Raw genomic sequence first — 13220 nt, 5'->3', positions numbered from 1 at the left:
GGAAACAAATTAAACCTTTTACCCAAATTGTGCTGTCCGCGTTTCTCTTTATGCCCCCATTACTATTTTTCGGTAGATAAGGGACTGATCATTCTCTGGCAATGACGTTTTGACGTGGTTGTCACCATATTTGATGTCCCTCCGCAATCGTCAAATTTGAAAAATGGATTTTAATGAAAAGTGTTATAAGAAACAGAAGTGAGTAGAATTCTTGTTTTGTGATATATGTGATATTTTGCGATATATATGTTTCATCTGAATTTTATTGAGGTATAACAGCAAAACGTGTGGTAATCTAACGTTTAAAAATGTTGACATGATGGTTATATCACGTAACTCACGGATATGGTTATATCACGAAACTCACGGATATGATTATATCACGTAACTCACAGATATGGTTATACCACGTAACTCATGGATATGGTTATATCATGTAAGTCATGGATATGGTTATACCACGTAACTCAGGGATATGGTTATACCACGTAACTCACGGATATGGTAACACCACGTAACTCACGGATATGGTTATACCACGTAAAGTCACGGATATGGTTATATCATGTAACTCATGGATATGGTTATATCACGTAACTCACGGATATGGTTATATCACGTAACTCACGGATATGGTTATACCACGTTAACTCACGGATATGGTTATATCATGTAACTCTTGGATATGGTTATACCACGTAACCACGGATATGGCCAGGCCACGTAACTCAAGGATATGGTTATACCACGTAACTCACAGATATGGTTATATCATGTAACTCAAGGATATGGCTATACCACGTAACTCACGGATATGGTTATATCACGTTAAGTCACGGATATGGTTATATCACGTTAAGTCACGGATATGGTTATATCATGTAACTCTTGGATATGGTTATACCACGTTAAGTCACGGATATGGTTATATCATGTAACTCTTGGATATGGTTATACCACGTAACTCACGGATATGGTTATATCAGGCCACGTAACTCATGGATATGGTTATACCACGTAACTCACGGATATGGTTATATCATGTAACTCACGGATATGGCTATACCACGTAACTCACGGATATGGTTATATCACGTAACTCACGGATATGGTTATACCACGTAACTCACGGATATGGTTATATCATGTAACTCATGGATATGGTTATATCACGTAACTCACGGATATGGTTATATCACGTAACTCACGGATATGGTTATACCACGTAACTCACGGATATGGTTATATCACGTAACTCATGGATATGGTTATACCACGTAACTCACGGCTATGGCTATACCACGTAACTCATGGATATGGTTATATCATGTAACTCTTGGATATGGTTATACCACGTTAAGTCACGGATATGGTTATATCATGTAACTCTTGGATATGGTTATACCACGTAACCACGGATATGGCCAGGCCACGTAACTCAAGGATATGGTTATACCACGTAACTCACGGATATGGTTATATCATGTAACTCAGGGATATGGCTATACCATGTAACTCACGGATATGATTATATCACGTAACTCACGGATATGCTTATATCACGTAACTCACGGATATAGTTATCTTACGTAACTCACGCATATGGATATATCACGTAACTCACGGATATGGTTATACCACGTAACTCACGGCTATGGCTATACCACGTAACTCATGGATATGGTTATATCACATAACTCATGGATATGGTTATACCACGTAACTCACGGCAATGGCTATACCACGTAACTCATGGATATGCTTATATCATGTAGCTCGTGGCTATGGTTATATCAAGTTTAGTCACGGATATGGTTATATCATGTAACTCTTGGATATGGTTATACCACGTAACCACGGATATGGCTATGCCATGTAACTCCAGGATATGGTTATACCACCTAGCTCACGGATATGGCTATACCACGTAACTCATGGATATGGTTATACCACGTAACTCATGGATATGGTTATACCACGTTAAGTCACGGATATGGTTATACCATGTAACTCACGGATATGCTTATATCACGTAACTCACAGATATGGTTATACCACGTAACTCATGGATATGGTTATATCATGTAAGTCATGGGTATGGTTATACCACGTAACTCAGGGATATGGTTATACCACGTAACTCACGGATATGGTAACACCACGTAACTCACGGCTATGGTTATACCACGTAACTCATGGATATGGTTATACCACGTAACTCATAGATATGGTTATATAACGTAATACCTTGCGCTGGCTCTTCACTGTTTGAAGGCGGATGGGTAGCCTAGCAGTTAAAGCGTTCGCTCGTCATGCCGAAGACCCGGGTTCGATTGCCTACATGGGTACAATGTGAGAAGCCCATTTCTGGCGTTCCCAGCCGTAATATTGTTGGAATATTGCTAAAAGCGGCGTAAAACCACACTCACACACTCACTCACTCACTCATTCTTCACTGTGTGAATACACACTCCACCTTAAGATACATTTCACCATGACAGGGAAGTACGTGATTTATGAGAGCCATGTTTGTTTTAAAAATACCTGTCAGAAAGATTAACTTGGTCATCGCTCACGTGTTTTTCAATTTTTCTAAACACTGAATTTGAACTAAAATCACGGTTCTGTTTTTCTAGGCATCTGCATCTATCGAGAATCAAAAACTATATCTGAGATTTATTAATGTGAATGATTGTTTTGATCTCGTGTTGCCAGGTGAGAGATTGCATGCATGTGAGACAGCAACCCATGTTGAGGTCAGGTCCTGGTATAGACAGGCAATGGGTCGTTGACAGCTGTACACCTCGGGCCACACAAAGGCGTGACAGTGTTAACATATATGAAGAAATCTCACTTGACTGAATCAATCAACTCTCATGTGAATCAGCAAAGCTTTACATCAACTGCAATATGCAACATGTCACTCTAAAAAGTCGAAAGTGAAATATTATACATTATACGTGTCATTGACTTCAAAAGATGACAAATAATTTAGATATCATATCCAATGTGTGAGTGAGTGAGATCTAAATATAACTATATACATCTCTACTATACATGAAAGTAAAGTAGGTGAGTGAGTATGGTTTTACGCCGCTTTTAGCAATGTTCAAGCAATATCACTGCGGGGGACAACAGGAATGGGCTTCACACATTGTACCCATATGGGGAATCGAACCAGGGTGTTCGACGTGATGAGCGCTTTGACAACCAGGCTACCCCGCCGCACCTTCAAATCCAATGAAATACCTAATGGTATATACATTTCGCTAACCGTTTATGTTTTATAAAACAGTTGTTTTAGGCTCAGTGTTATCTCGTGCCACCATTGTGATGAGGAGACACCTATTTTCCTTTCTATACGCATTACGATGGTCTTTTACCGAGATGGTAGTGCCGCTGATGTCACCGTCCAATACCGACTCAGATATGTTCGTTCTTTCTAGAAATTGAACAATTTCCAAAACTTCAATACTTTTATTCATAGCAAATAGTAAAATTATTAAGATACATTCATATAATGTGTTTGAATATTTCCTAATGTTATAAACGATTTCCTAATGTTATAAACGATTTCCTAATGTTATAAACGAATTTATGACGCATACTCTTCAATGATATTTGATTAAGAGATATTTTGCATTTCAGTCAGAAAAGATCGCATATACATGATATTGCTTGTCTCTTAGACCATTGTATAAAAAATATGTAACATTTGGCTGAGGACAAGTGTCGTTAAAATGAGCAAGCGACGTTTAAAGTATGCAGTCGATGACAATATTCCTCTTCAATCAACTGATGTATGTGCTTTCCAAGTTTTTAAAAATTATACACCTTTAGGCAGGTTGGTTTTTTTTCTAAAACTATGTTCTGCCAGGTGAATCTTATGTGCCTTAGTTCACTTAGTTTAGAATTATCATCTTTGAACATAAAGTAATATTCGTTAGATGCTAAAATATTTATGAACTAAACGACAATCATGATAAACAAATGTGTGTAATATGAATTGTACTTCCTGATACGTCGTAAATGACCAGGGCCCTGTTCCTCAAAGCGATCGTAGCGCTAAGATGATCGTAACTCCCATACTTTAACATAGACTTACGACAGTCGTAGCGCTACGATCGCTTTGAGGAACGGGGCCCTGGGCCCAATCTTAAATCCATGCCGTCTTACAATCGCGCTAAGATCGGCTTTGTGCAGATGGATTAGGGCAATTATATGGTGATTGTAAAGTTGATTGTAAGGCCCTAAGATTGATTGTAACTAAGATTGCTCTCTGCAAGTGGGCCCTGGGCCTAGATTTTCGAACCTCTCTTAGCGCTAAGATGATCGTAAGTGCCATACATTAACATTAACTTATGACTATCTTAGCTCTGAGACAGATTCGAAACTCTCGGCCCAGGGCTTCAGACCCCATTGGTGGTCAATAACTGAAGTAAATGTAACTTGCTTGAAGACCTGAAGAGGTCTTGAGAAACAGCCATCAATAGCAGTACACAGTATTGTTGCTACCCCAAACTATGCAATGTGTTGGAGGCCAATTTTCAGTTGTGTGCCAAAAGGGTTGAAAATCATTTCGAACTATTATATTTAAATTGCTAGCCTATTAACAATGGTGAGATGTGTTTGGGTGCATTACACGTCCACCCCGAACTGACCACGTGGAGCAATCCAAGTGTCGCTAATACATTCTCTTGGGCGCTTGTAGATCTTTGCATGACCATCGGAGCTGTTCAGATGGACCCTGGATTCATCTGTGTACAGTATACTGTCCTAGTCGTATCTTATGAAGAACATGCTGTATTCACCAAGCGAGGCGTGCCTAACGGTGATGTGGAAGCAGAATTAGGCATCAGGTCGGGGCCGGATTTTGTTCTCCTTCAACAGGTTTCGTACGGTTCTACAACTATTTAGTCTCAACCCAGGAATTGTCAGAGCTTTTAATGTGGCAGTTTAGAATCGATTCCGTAGAAGCACTAACCGAATATGGTTGTCTTGGTTGACAAGTGAAGAGTGTGGCCCTCCTGTATTTAACGTTTGTAAGGGGTAATTTTGTTTTTTCGATTAACATTAAAATGCCTGTCAACGTTTTTAAGCAACATTCCTACTCTTAGCATAATTACGACCAAGTCATGGCATTACCAACGCGTTATTTTTGGTTAAATACGCCTTTTTTTATGAGCATCTGATTGCCAAATAGTGTTTCTGTGCTATTCACATTTTAATAAACACGCCAATGAGTATTATGCTCAATAAGTTGTTCATGCAAACCGTGAATCCCGACCTTAATCTCGAGTAGAAGTCTTGATGCAGATGTATTGAAAGGTAATCTTATAATTGCAGAATAATTATAGTTTAATTGAACATAAACTTGCCCACACATGAGGTGAAATATCAGTGGGGGGCTGAAAAGTCATGAGGAGAAGTGGTCACCTGCTAAACATCCTCATACAAGTATTTCAGAAGAGATGTTGTTTCATTCAACTGTAATCAAACGAAATAGAGAACACGACGGAGGAATAAATTTGATGTATTCTACAGATCAAAGTCAGGAATCTAATTGATATGAATACAGCGGTAAATATTCAAGGCATCTATGTCTGTATCCATTGGGTGTAGGTCACAGTCTAATATCTGTAGCGTATAACAGTTATCTGCTATGGTACTTGGTACATAGGATGTGTTGTACATAAAAGTTATTACTTAGTCGTGAGCTCTAAAACATAGTGCAAGGATACTTGGTACACAGTGCAGGATCTGTTGTATATGACCGTTATTACATAGTCGTGAACTGTAAACCACAGTGCATGGGCATTGGTACAGAGAGTCTCTTACGGTAAATACCTCGTTTGATCATGTATAGCACTTTGCAGGATCTGTAGTATATACTAGTTACTATCAGTCCGTATCTCGCCAGATACAGTGCAGGATATGTAGTATATACTAGTTACTATCAGTCCGTATCTCGCCAGATACAGTGAAGGATCTATAGTATATACTAGTTACTATCAGTCTGTATATCGCCAGATACAGTGCAGGACCTGTAGTATATACTAGTTACTATCAGTCTGTATCTCGCCAGATACAGTGACGGATCTGTAGTATATATGAGTTACTATCAGTCTGTATCTCGCCAGATACAGTGCAGAATCTGTAGTATATACTAGTTACTATCAGTCTGTATCTCGCCAGATACAGTGACGGATCTGTAGTATATACTAGTTACTATCAGTCCGTATCTCGCCAGATACAGTGCAGGACCTGTAGTATATACTAGTTACTATCAGTCTGTATCTCGCCAGATACAGTGCAGGATCTGTAGTATATACTAGTTACTATCAGTCTGTATCTCGCCAGATACAGTGCAGGATCTGTAGTATATACTAGTTACTATCAGTCCGTATCTCGCCAGATACAGTGCAGAATCTGTAGTATATACTAGTTACTATCAGTCTGTATCTCGCCAGATACAGTGACGGATCTGTAGTATATACTAGTTACTATCAGTCCGTATCTCGCCAGATACAGTGACGGATCTGTAGTATATACTAGTTACTATCAGTCTGTATCTCGCCAGATACAGTGCAGGATCTGTAGTATATACTAGTTACTATCAGTCCGTATCTCGCCAGATACAGTGCAGGATCTGTAGTATATACTAGTTACTATCAGTCTGTATCTCGCCAGATACAGTGACGGATCTGTAGTATATACTAGTTACTATCAGTCTGTATCTCGCCAGATACAGTGCAGGATCTGTAGTATATACTAGTTACTATCAGTCCGTATCTCGCCAGATACAGTGCAGGATCTGTAGTATATACTAGTTACTATCAGTCTGTATCTCGCCAGATACAGTGACGGATCTGTAGTATATACTAGTTACTATCAGTCTGTATCTCGCCAGATACAGTGACGGATCTGTAGTATATACTAGTTACTATCAGTCCGTATCTCGCCAGATACAGTGACGGATCTGTAGTATATACTAGTTACTATCAGTCTGTATCTCGCCAGATACAGTGCAGGATCTGTAGTATATACTAGTTACTATCAGTCTGTATCTCGCCAGATACAGTGCTGGACCTGTAGTATATACTAGTTACTATCAGTCTGTATCTCGCCAGATACAGTGCTGGACCTGTAGTATGTACTAGTTACTATCAGTCCGTATCTCGCCAGATACAGTGCAGGACCTGTAGTATGTACTAGTTACTATCAGTCTGTATCTCGCCAGATACAGTGACGGATCTGTAGTATGTACTAGTTACTATCAGTCCGTATCTCGCCAGATACAGTGCAGGATCTGTAGTATATACTAGTTACTATCAGTCTGTATCTCGCCAGATACAGTGCAGAATCTGTAGTATATACTAGTTACTATCAGTCTGTATCTCGCCAGATACAGTGACGGATCTGTAGTATGTACTAGTTACTATCAGTCCGTATCTCGCCAGATACAGTGCAGGATCTGTAGTATATACTAGTTACTATCAGTCTGTATCTCGCCAGATACAGTGCAGGATCTGTAGTATATACTAGTTACTATCAGTCCGTATCTCGCCAGATACAGTGCAGGATCTGTAGTATATACTAGTTACTATCAGTCTGTATCTCGCCAGATACAGTGACGGATCTGTAGTATATACTAGTTACTATCAGTCTGTATCTCGCCAGATACAGTGACGGATCTGTAGTATATATGAGTTACTATCAGTCTGTATCTCGCCAGATACAGTGCAGGATCTGTAGTATATACTAGTTACTATCAGTCCGTATCTCGCCAGATACAGTGACGGATCTGTAGTATATACTAGTTACTATCAGTCTGTATCTCGCCAGATACAGTGCAGGATCTGTAGTATATACTAGTTACTATCAGTCTGTATCTCGCCAGATACAGTGCTGGACCTGTAGTATATACTAGTTACTATCAGTCTGTATCTCGCCAGATACAGTGCAGGATCTGTAGTATATACTTGTTACTATCAGTCTGTATCTCGCCAGATACAGTGAAGGATGTGTAGTATATACTAGTTACTATCAGTCTGTATCTCGCCAGATACAGTGCAGAATCTGTAGTATATACTAGTTACTATCAGTCTGTATCTCGCCAGATACAGTGACGGATCTGTAGTATGTACTAGTTACTATCAGTCCGTATCTCGCCAGATACAGTGCAGGATCTGTAGTATATACTAGTTACTATCAGTCTGTATCTCGCCAGATACAGTGCAGAATCTGTAGTATATACTAGTTACTATCAGTCCGTATCTCGCCAGATACAGTGCAGGATCTGTAGTATATACTAGTTACTATCAGTCCGTATCTCGCCAGATACAGTGCAGGATCTGTAGTATATACTAGTTACTATCAGTCTGTATCTCGCCAGATACAGTGACGGATCTGTAGTATATACTAGTTACTATCAGTCTGTATCTCGCCAGATACAGTGACGGATCTGTAGTATATATGAGTTACTATCAGTCTGTATCTCGCCAGATACAGTGCAGGATCTGTAGTATATACTAGTTACTATCAGTCCGTATCTCGCCAGATACAGTGCAGGATCTGTAGTATATACTAGTTACTATCAGTCTGTATCTCGCCAGATACAGTGACGGATCTGTAGTATATATGAGTTACTATCAGTCTGTATCTCGCCAGATACAGTGACGGATCCGTAGTATATATGAGTTACTATCAGTCTGTATCTCGCCAGATACAGTGACGGATCTGTAGTATATATGAGTTACTATCAGTCTGTATCTCGCCAGATACAGTGACGGATCTGTAGTATATACTAGTTACTATCAGTCCGTATCTCGCCAGATACAGTGACGGATCTGTAGTATATACTAGTTACTATCAGTCTGTATCTCGCCAGATACAGTGACGGATCTGTAGTATATACTAGTTACTATCAGTCCGTATCTCGCCAGATACAGTGCAGGACCTGTAGTATATACTAGTTACTATCAGTCTGTATATCGCCAGATACAGTGACGGATCTGTAGTATATACTAGTTACTATCAGTCTGTATCTCGCCAGATACAGTGCAGGATCTGTAGTATATACTAGTTACTATCAGTCTGTATCTCGCCAGATACAGTGCAGGATCAGGACCGGTAGTATATACTAGTTACTATCAGTCCGTATCTCGCCAGATACAGTGCAGGATCTGTAGTATATACTAGTTACTATCAGTCCGTATCTCGCCAGATACAGTGCAGGATCTGTAGTATATATGAGTTACTATCAGTCCGTATCTCGCCAGATACAGTGCAGGACCTGTAGTATATACTAGTTACTATCAGTCCGTATCTCGCCAGATACAGTGCAGGATCTGTAGTATATACTAGTTACTATCAGTCCGTATCTCGCCAGATACAGTGCAGGACCTGTAGTGACCATGAGCAGTTAGTGATTGTCCATATCATACCATTACCCTACATAAATACGACTTGTAGTGTGTGAGAGGTACATACTACAGAATACAGCAGATGTTCTGTAGTGTATGACGAAAGCTTAGCACACAGTAATAACATTTATTCCATTTCACCCCAACCCCAACTGCACACCAAACCATCCAAACCATCATCATAATGTAACTTGTTAACACACGATCGGCAGAGAGAAACCATTCAATATAAAACATTAGAAAATGACATTTTATTGAGCAATATGTTGACAATGATGCTAACATCAGTTCTCCTTTTTGAGTTATGAAAAGTAAAAACAATAATTTGATGGTGGAAAAGGACTCTTCGTTGCGAATCGTACACTGGGATATTTTGTATTATCATGGCAAGACATATATCAACAGTTCAATACGAAGGGCACGACCGGCGTGCAGTACACGCCCCTGTATGCTTAGGTCGTGTTTGGGTTATGTGGCACCTGACATCAGAACAGGCTGGAGATGCTGAAGAACCCGGGATTGACACACGGGAAATATACAAACTGAAACATATATCAAACATACAATTGTCAAACACATATCAAACATATATCAAACATATATCATGACGTGATATACCTAAAAAACTGTTCAACAGTGTTTACCACGCACTCTACCTGACAGTTAACATACACAAATTCCACGAAATACTTTCTTGAAAATCTTTTAAATGAAACCTGGGATACTGTTCAAAACAGTGTGCAACCAAACTCACTCCATCTGGCAGTTAACATACACAAATCCCACGAAATACTTTCTTGAAAATCTTTTAAATGAAACCTGGGATACTGTTCAAAACAGTGTGCAACCAAACTCACTCCAAGTTAACAGTCCCACGAAATACTTTCTTGAAAATCTTTTAAATGAAACCTGGGATACTGTTCACAGTGTGCAACCAAACTCACTCCATCTGGCAGTTAACACAAATACTTGAAAATCTTTTAAATGAAACCTGGGATACTGTTCAAAACAGTGTGAAATAACATTTCTTGAAAATCTTTTTAAATGAAACCTGGGATACTGTTCAAAACAGTGTGCAACCAAACTCACTCCATACTGTTCAAAACAGTGTAACCAAACTCACTCCATCTGGCAGTTAACATACACAAATCCCACGAAATACTTTCTTGAAAATCTGACAGTTAACATACACAAATCCCACGAAATACTTTCTTGAAAACTTTTCAAATGAAACCTCGCTAACTCTTGATAATCTAGGAATCGTTGAAGAAGTATCAGATTATGGGAATAAAGTGACACGTCATCACAATTATTTGCAATGGCAGCTGTGAAATCAGTATGATATGCCATCCATGTTTGAACACTCAGATATCCATCAAATCTCACACACGCACACGTACACATACGTGTATGGTGCATGGACGTTGCATACACGGATACATCATATGGTCTTTTTTATCAAGGAAATGCATTTTCTAGTCATGTACACTTGATGACTAAGGTGTGACGGTATTCTATAACATCAGTCTCAATCAGGAGTGTTCGTCCTCTTCCAGGATGTGTGTACAAAGGGGTACAAGCATTATAGCAGGAACGAGATAGATTAGGCAGACATTATGCAGGAAACAAAGCATCATCTATCATGGGATGCACCTATATTGACACATCATGAGTAATCATGTCCTTTTTAACATGCTGAATAAAGTACCTACGTACCTTCATGCCTACTTTGACGCGTTCTTATCGTCATTCATTTTTACATCATTAGAAATGTGCATTGCAATGTGTCACATTTATCAAAGAGTTTTCACTTATATAATGACATATGTGTGAAGGTATTTTCATGTTCGTACCATGGTCAGTATTATCACATTGTAAAAATGTTAGTTTGTATACTCGAGGCAATGGGTGACGGGCGAATTTTAGTTTTAGACTTTAAACAGCACTGAGAAAAACATAAAAATATTTATGGTACAATGTCCCATGATCTATTTCATTTCACTAAAAGGACATATCCGTCGTTTTTAAATGAACGTGTGTGTGTGTGCGTGCGTGCGTGCGTGCGTGCGCGCGCGAGTGTGTGTGCACGTGTACGTCTGTGTGTAAGAGAGTGGGAATGTATTTTACTGGTTTGAGGAGTTAACGTTCAATGTTTGTTTCCATTACACCACTACAGCTTGTTCAGCTTGACCTGAGCTACTCTACATATGCATGGCCCGGGAGGTCAAATGGCACAAACGACAGGTCAAGTTAACTTCATTAAATAGGGGAGCAGAGAATGTTATTAATGTTGCGTTCGTGCGAAACATGCATGCATGGATTCGTTACATCTCGAATCGGAAACATTAAACCATCTGTAGCTCCTTCTTTTTAAAGAAAGTTAGGACATTGCTGGCGATTTCTCGACACTGAGATGTCAAACGGCGACCTTGTCTCGGCTTTTCGGACATGTGGACAATCAACTGACAAAGGTGCACCCCTTGACAATAATAGACCCAACCAGTTGTGACATGGTCACGCAATGCATTAGTAGCCACATAAAAAGGTCAAGCTGAACAAGCTGTACATCTCAGATTTTCTGTAAGAATACAGGTATAGATACCTCGTCGAACTCGCCAACATAGTTCTCAAGGCCCTTGCCGGCCCCAATCTGTAGTGGGCAGTCACTGAGCCCGATGTAGTCGTTGATATCTGCAGAACAAACAATGTGTAGACCAGCGATACAAACAATACATGGCTCAAGGGCATGTAAGGGAAGTAACTCTTCACTGCGATGTGACACATCCGGTTTCCCAACATTGATTCGATTTGTAAAGTCAATTATTAGATATAGAAACTACATGACTGGTCGGTGGTCAGGTTGACCTTTTGACATAGCTATACGCAAAGAATGATGAAGAACGAGGACGATAAAACATTGTTTTTATCATGACGTAATTTCTGGAGATTTCGAACATACGCTCGCATTTTCCGTACACTCTGCTTGTTGCACAAGGAAATCGAGGAATATGCTCGTAATACCTGTACGAGATCAGGGGGACATTTTGAAAGCTTTGTTCCATTCAATAATGTTGTTAGTATAAGGTCCATGAGGTATCAGTTCACCTTTAGCGAATGTCTGCTTGGGCTGGCCTGCCACCTGGACTTCCACAGCCGTCTCGTTCTGGGCGATCTGCACCAACACCTCCTCCCGGACGTTCTACAAGAGAGGGAGAAAATGTGTAATTAACTTCAATTGACAGGTGAGATATAACTGAATTTAACGCCGTGTTCAGGTATGTTCTAGTCATATAGGCTATTTATGAGCGTACACTTTCATATGTTTGCATGCGTGGATGGGGATCGAAGTACCAACCTTCCATTGTCTGGACAGACGCTGTGCCGCCCTATCCACTAGACGGTCCCTCATTCACATCTGTACGATTCTTTTTGTGGTTTCATCACCCATGTGGGTTAAAAGGGTATGAGTGACTGCCACTCTTAAAATGAAAATGGGTAAATATCGAACATACTGATCGAACATACAGATTTTCTTGTTATCTGTCACATGTGGTTGAACACTTTAAATGATGCCCACCACCACCCCCATCCCCATACCCCATCCTCTCCTACTTTATTTACTTTATTGAAGTTTGGGGTGAACCGGGTATGGTTTGAGCGTTCGCTTGTCATACTCACTAACTTAACAGAGTTTTTGTTTCTTGACTGGTATTATCCATAAGTGAGTGAGTATGGTTTCACGCTGCTTTTAGCAATATTCCAGCAATATCAGGTCGGGGGACACCAGAAATGGGC

The 13220-nt window shown here is 39.8% G+C and overlaps 1 long non-coding RNA gene across 1 annotated transcript; it reads right to left on the bottom strand.

Moving 5' to 3' along the window:
• Positions 1-9696: 9696 nt before the first annotated feature.
• LOC124274555 lies at positions 9697-12625 on the bottom strand. The gene is made up of 3 exons (XR_006897975.1): positions 12531-12625; positions 12028-12116; positions 9697-9967 (listed from the first exon to the last, which is right to left on the bottom strand). It is a non-coding gene; the product is annotated as an uncharacterized LOC124274555 (long non-coding RNA).
• Positions 12626-13220: the final 595 nt, after the last annotated feature.

Source organism: Haliotis rubra, unplaced genomic scaffold (genome assembly GCF_003918875.1).
Source record: "Haliotis rubra isolate DU_JTF1 unplaced genomic scaffold, ASM391887v1 Scf192, whole genome shotgun sequence".
In the NCBI taxonomy this organism is placed as follows: Eukaryota; Metazoa; Mollusca; class Gastropoda; order Lepetellida; family Haliotidae; genus Haliotis; species Haliotis rubra.
This window is presented reverse-complemented; position numbering and strand designations above follow the sequence as displayed.